Consider the following 6,712-nt stretch of genomic DNA (forward strand, 5'->3'; position numbering starts at 1 on the left):
TAAGTTATTAGGTTTAAGTAGTCCTAAGTTCTAGGGGACTGATGACCTCAGACGTTAAGTCCCATAATGCTCAGAGCCATTTGAACCATTTGCAAAACTCTGTCAAATTGTCTGTGTTTGTCCACATGCTGACACTATGTGCAACATAAAAATTATGACTTCAGTGAGCCAAAAATAATTAAATAATACTGAAAATGTGTTTTGCTTGTGACCGATGTTGTTCAGAAATGTGAAACAGAAAACCGAGCAGAATGCAAATGCAGTGCAACGCGTTCCCAGTTTTCCCCTCTCCCCCACCCCGCTTTCAAACAGCGTGGCGTGGCGGTGGAGCCTGAGCAATTTGGCAGTCGTGCACGCGCACAGCCCGCGAGTCGAAATCTCCCCCCCCCCCCCCCCCCCCCCTGATGTAGAAGCTCCATTCAACGGCTTCTTAAACATATCCTCCGGATGCACCCGTACAAAATGATCTCTGTTCTAAAGTCCATTGCAGAACACAAATGGTAGAGATTCCTGTTTGCCCGCTGGATGGAGGATAGGGAACAAACCCTCGACAACGTTTGGTTTTCAGATGACCCGCATTTTAATTTGGACCGCTCGTTGAACAAACTAAATGCACCATTTTGAGCTACTGGACACGCTCAAGTAATTCGTGAACGACATCACGGTCGGAGATATACAGTATAGGCTGCAATTTCCAGTCACGGATTTGCTGGACCTTTTTCTTTGAAGAAACTGCGAACAGTGCGCGTTATTTGAGCGCGCTCCGCAATAGCTTTGTTCCACAGTTTTTTGCTGCTGTCTTACTGTTCAACACGCAGTAGTTCACGGAAGATGGGGCAAGCCCTCATATTGCAAACGCTGTGTTACATTTCTTACACGAACGTTTCGACATGCAGGTTTCAACGACGCAAAATTTTGGCCCCCCAATAGTCGAGACCTTAACCCACGTGGCTCCTTTCTTTGGGCGTACCCGCAGGAAAAATTTTTCTCTAAACGTGCACATTACTTAATAGAGCTCAGACGCCTAGTTATACAAACTTGCAGTGAAATTACGGAATACTTGTGCCGTAGGATTATCAGTGTTTGTGTGAAGCAAGTTATTGTGGACACACTGAGCATGTGCTGAGTTAGAACAGTTCTCCACACAGTTTTCCATGGTAGTGTATGTCCGTTTCAGTCTGTCTTGACAGTAAAGTACCTACTAAAAAGCAAAATGACGACGCGTGTCGTGCGCCACCCTGCACACGCAGTAAATGCTGATCAAATCTACGTTTTTAGTCCCCTTTTGGAAGAGGAGAGAATGAAAAACCCGTACTTCATCCAATGTCCGATTACAGACTGTACCCTTCATCAGCCTCACTTTCTTATTCTGTACCTCTAGCCACACATTCTGCCACTGAGACATACCTTTCATCCACAAGCAACAACTAAAACTCAAAGAGGGCAGCAAGGGGCATTACTTTACTTTTCCCACATGCGTTTCTTGCTGCCGTGTAAGCGATTTCATTTCCCGGGATTCGCACATGGCATGCCACCCAGCGACTGTCTGATGCTTCCGCAGCAACTGATACAGTAAAGCGTCAGGTGTATACAATGATTTATACATCTGTGAAACTTCCTAGCAGATTAAAACTGTGTCCCACTCCGGCACACACTTCTAATCTGCCAGGAAGTTACAAATAAGGGCAGATTCCGTTGCAGCCTGAAAACTGATTCTGGTATACACTTACATCTTACTAAACAGAGAGCCAATGCCTGGCATTGTACTCACCATGACGGACGGGCCTTCTGACGTCCACACAGCAATGGGCTGGAAGCGACCGATCAGCACACGCCTCAAGAAACGGCGTCTGATATCGTTGTCACCCTTCGAGACCCTGGAAGAAACTCTCAAAAGAGAATGTGCAGTCATTACTTTTTAACTTACAAGTGTGATCGATTCTCAGAGATGAAGAAGGGCCGGTTCCGACAAACTCGTACATTTTGCGTTACTTCCGCAATGAGCTATCGTAAAACATGGGATCGACTATAAGCTTAACGTGCGACTGGCAAAACCACCATAACGTAAGAGGGGTCGACGTGAAATTCTAATTATCACCTCGAAAACATAAAGTTATGTTTCATATTAACATAATCTTCCGTCGGTTCTTGGTAGAACAACATTATAATAAATGAAAAGCACCAGTTTGCTTTTGTTCTACAATATTACTTTTATTGTTAAGCGGTTTTCGGCTTACAATGCCATCTTCAGACATTTACTGAGTATTATCACCAAAGAAGTTAAATTTTAGCAGACAACATTGGAAGAGAAGTAACACATCTAGACTGAAGCAGAAACACACAGTAAGTAACACCTTACAGTAAATGTCTGAAGATGGCCTTGTAAGCCGAAAACCGGTTAACAATAAAAGTAATATTGTAGAACAACAAAAGCAAACTGGTGCTTTTCATTTATTATAAAGTTATGTTATTTTCTGTTTCTTTGGACGTACGTGCCTGCAGTCCTGGCGCACATCAAGTCCCCACATCACAGTACCGCACAGCGCCAACAGACAAAACAGTATCATTATAAACAATGATGTGCGCCATTTTGTTCTGGCTGCTCTAGCTACGTTCTGTGATACTGTGCTGCGGGGACTTCACTGCGTACGACTACTGCAGGCATAAATCTCCAAACAAACAGAAACTTAATCAGTAACTTTTTTACGATAAAATTAGAATTTTATGACGACCCCTCATGTTAACATTTAAATCCAGATCTCTCACATGTACAAAACCAAAAATAGAAAGCAAGTTTAAGCATTTCATTCCGAGTAAGAAACAGAGCCATTTCACGTACTCTGGGAACTGCAGATACAGTATTTGTCTAAAAACTACTGACTGAGAACTAAGCAGACGTGGGGTAAATAAAAAGTAGGCAGGCAGTGTAAACTGCAGCCAGCAACTACACGAGCACACTACTCTCCTGATAGAACAGACAAACGTGTAATTTAAAATGCTGCGAACTCTCTGTCCTCCTTTCGATTCATCTTCCTTGATTGGTTGGTTGACTGGAGGTTCGGGGACTAAAAAGCGAGGTATCGATCCCTCGATCCAGGGGTAGTTCGTCCGGAATTAGTGACGTCCGCCAAGTACGTTTTTCGATGATGAAAATAAAGTACGTGGCTTTGAAGGCAGTACTGGCGCCAGAGTTAACAACTACATTACGGGGAAGTAAATGGGTCAGGCCAGTAAGTAGGTGAGAACAGGTCACGCGTCTCCCAGAGCTTGTCCAACAGCGAGGGAAACCGCGTACCGCATCCAACCCCCGCCATCCGGACGAAGGGCGAAGACACTTACAAAACAAAGAATGCCTTCTAGTCGGCGGATTCAGTACAGTAAAAGTGAGAACGCTAAAAATGTAATGGACATTATTCGTATTACCAATAATAAAAACGAGAGGAGAGAAATTGGTAAGGCAGAACGGGGGTGTCCCCGGACCTCTGCATGCGGCGGGAGTTATCCCTCCCACAGTCTTCCCAGTCCTGCTCAATTGTAGTCAATGCGTCAAAAAGAACCCACCATTCAGCAGAGTGCGACCTCCAAAATAGAAAGAGAGTGCGGCCGAAAAGGAGACAAACCGCATCTAAAAGCAAGTAAAACTACGTAAAACAGGGATGAAAGAGGGAAGTTGATAAGGAGGTAGGGTTGGGTGTACACCAGGGCTAGTGTGCAGCGGCAGGTGCTCAAGCCCCAATCATACCGTCCCTCCCCCGAAGGTCCCTTAAAACCTTACACGTGAAAGCGTCTCCCATCATGTGAGGCAAGGCCAAAAGACGGGGGCTTTCCACCAGGACATGACACACTGCCTGAAACGCTCCACACCCACTATGTGGCGGTGACTCGTCGCACAAACTGACTTGAAGAGGTTAAACCAACGTAACTACATTAAATCGCTTCACGTCTTCAATCCACTCAAAAAATGGTTCAAATGGCTCTGAGCACTATGGGACTCAACTTCTGAGGTCATTAGTCCCCTAGAACTTAGAACTAGTTAAACCGAACTAACCTAAGGACATCACACACATCCATGCCCGAGGCAGGATTCGAACCTGCGACCGTAGCGGTCTCGCGGTTCCAGACTGCAGCGCCTAGAACCGCACGGCCACTTAGGCCGGCTCAGTCCACTCATATTTGCCAAATAATGTGGGTCGAATTCTCCATTTGTGTAAATGCAGTCATTAATTGCTGTATCAATAGTTTATTAATGCTGACAGCTACTGTATATGCAATTCCTGAAATGTCTTAAAAGAGGTTAAAATGCTAATCGAGAAGGAACAGGATGCGGGTCTGTGATGATGTCCATACATTTGGGTGCAATCAGCCGTTACTACAATCCCATCGAGAAGATGGCAGTCGGGAAAGCGATGGAAGGGTAGCGGTTGCAAGGGCAGAGAGGAAAAATTGCCACGTCAAGCGCCATTGGGGACAATTACTGCGACAGTCTGGTCGGGTAATAGTGGATTTGTGCCAGTAGCGACGGTTCGTGCGAGGGTGTCAGGAAATGTTAGCACAGAGGTAGAGTATTACCGTTGCAGCTGGTCTCCGAGGACATCTCCTGGGCCGTGTGCACCCTCAGCGTGCCTGCAACATTCCAAAAGTCTTCATCAGAGAGGTCAAATTGTTTACAAAATCGGCAACACGTCGTGTAGCGTCGTGGCGAGTTTGTTTTTGTTTCGTGTGGTCGGCTTCCCATTTGTCTCTGTTAGTTGGCTGCACTAACGCAGCAAGCGATACCAGTCAGGTCTGCTCTAATACAGCAGTTCGCCGATATTGCATTGTGTGTGTGTTCATTTAAGTCCAGATAGTTAATTTTTCCAATGGAAAATGTGTTTTCTCGTGTGTTTCTTGCTTCTAATGTGGGTGTGATTGTCTGTATTCACTCTTCGCTATAATTTCTCCATTTGGCACTGGTGCTGTAAATAAAAAAATAAAGGAAACTGTGAGACCATAATCGGCGAACAATTACACACAACAAGGGTGACACTCAAGTCTAGTAGTAGGGCACACTCGAAGACTGAAAATACATATGGTTAAACGCACTAGTGCTTTGACATAAGTGTATAACTGCATAATTATCAGAGATGGAGAGACTATATTCATGAAGTATTTAGTATGGTAGAAGAGACAACAGCTCGCTTACACTCACCATGTTCTCATTTTTTTATGATCTGGGCCTTCGCTTCAGCCCTGCCGTGAAGCTCCTGTGGAACTCTTAACCATTGTAAGAACACCTACCTTCTAAGTTTTCTCTTCTCGCGATCCTGCTTCCTCAGTCTTCATGGACATTTGTCTTCTTTCAGTCCTCCTCATTCAGCGGAGCTGAAACGGCGCAGCTGAAGTCTCCTTGTCCATCGCGGCTCAATTCGCACCATCTCGGTAACAGTCGTCAGTATCGGGAAAAACGCGTTCGTTTGTTCAACATAAAACGTTGTATAAAAACGAACAAAAGAACCGTGCCCGTCCGATATGTCAACACTTCGCTCTCACCGATTCTTCGTGTGTGATTCGCCTGACCGTACCACTGCCTCGCGATTATGCAGCTGGCTACGATGTTCTGTAGTTTACCTTCCGATGTCAGAAGGAACGGCACTCTGAATTCAAAGCACTTGACTCATGACACAGTGCAAGCATAAATTCTTCAGGTTTCTTAATGCTAAAACCAAAAGGAAACGATTTGCATTTATCGAAGTACTTTTTTCGCTTGCTTTGATAACGGGCTCACGGATTCCAGAAATGTAAAATTTCCATGTGTGAGTTATCAAATACAAGGGAAACGAACTTAAACATAATTTTAAAGAAAGGGGAGGGGAAAACGATGAGTGGGGAGGGTGCTCGGGGATGCAATTCTGCGAGAATAATTTGATAGAGCCTTGAAAGATGTAAGTCGAAACAAGGTACCAGGAGTAGCCGACATCCGTCAGAATGATTGAGATCCTAGGAAGAAAACACCACGACAAACCATTCCACCCGTTATGCAAAGCTTTACGAGACAGACAAAATACACTCAGACGTAGGATGTAGTAATTCCAATTCGCAAGAAATCAGATGTTGACAGGTGTGAATATTACAGAAGCATCAGTTTAAGTAAGGATTTCAAAATATTGACACTAATTATTTCCACACGAATGGAAAAACTGGTACACGTTGACTTCGGGGAGGATTGGTCTGGGTTTCGGAGAGATATAGGAACACGCGAGGCGGTACTGACCCTATGACTTACCTTAAATAATAGGTCGAAGAGAGGGAAACGTAAGTTCATAATATTTCCAGGGTTAGAGAAAGCTTTTCACAATGTTGACTGGAAGATTCTCTTTCAAATTATGAGGGTAGCAGGGATAGCATATAGGGAGAGGAAGGCTATTCACAACTTGTACAGAAACCAGACTGCAGTTATAAAGAGTCGAATGACATGAAAGGCAAGCAGTAGTTGATAATGGAGTGAGGCAGGCTTTTAGCCTATGCCCTGATGTTATTCAGTCTATCAATGAGCAGGCAGTGAAGTAAAACAAGCGGAACCTTGGAAAAGAATTAAAGTTTAGGTAGAAAAAATAAAAACTTTTATGTTTGCTGATGACGACGTAATTCTGTCAGAAACGGCAAAGGACTTGGAAGAACTGTTGAATGGCAAGGAACATCAACAAAAGTAATACAAGACGGCTAATGGAACGTA

The sequence above is a fragment of the Schistocerca americana genome, chromosome 9 (assembly GCF_021461395.2).
Source record: "Schistocerca americana isolate TAMUIC-IGC-003095 chromosome 9, iqSchAmer2.1, whole genome shotgun sequence".
Taxonomy (NCBI): Eukaryota; Metazoa; Arthropoda; class Insecta; order Orthoptera; family Acrididae; genus Schistocerca; species Schistocerca americana.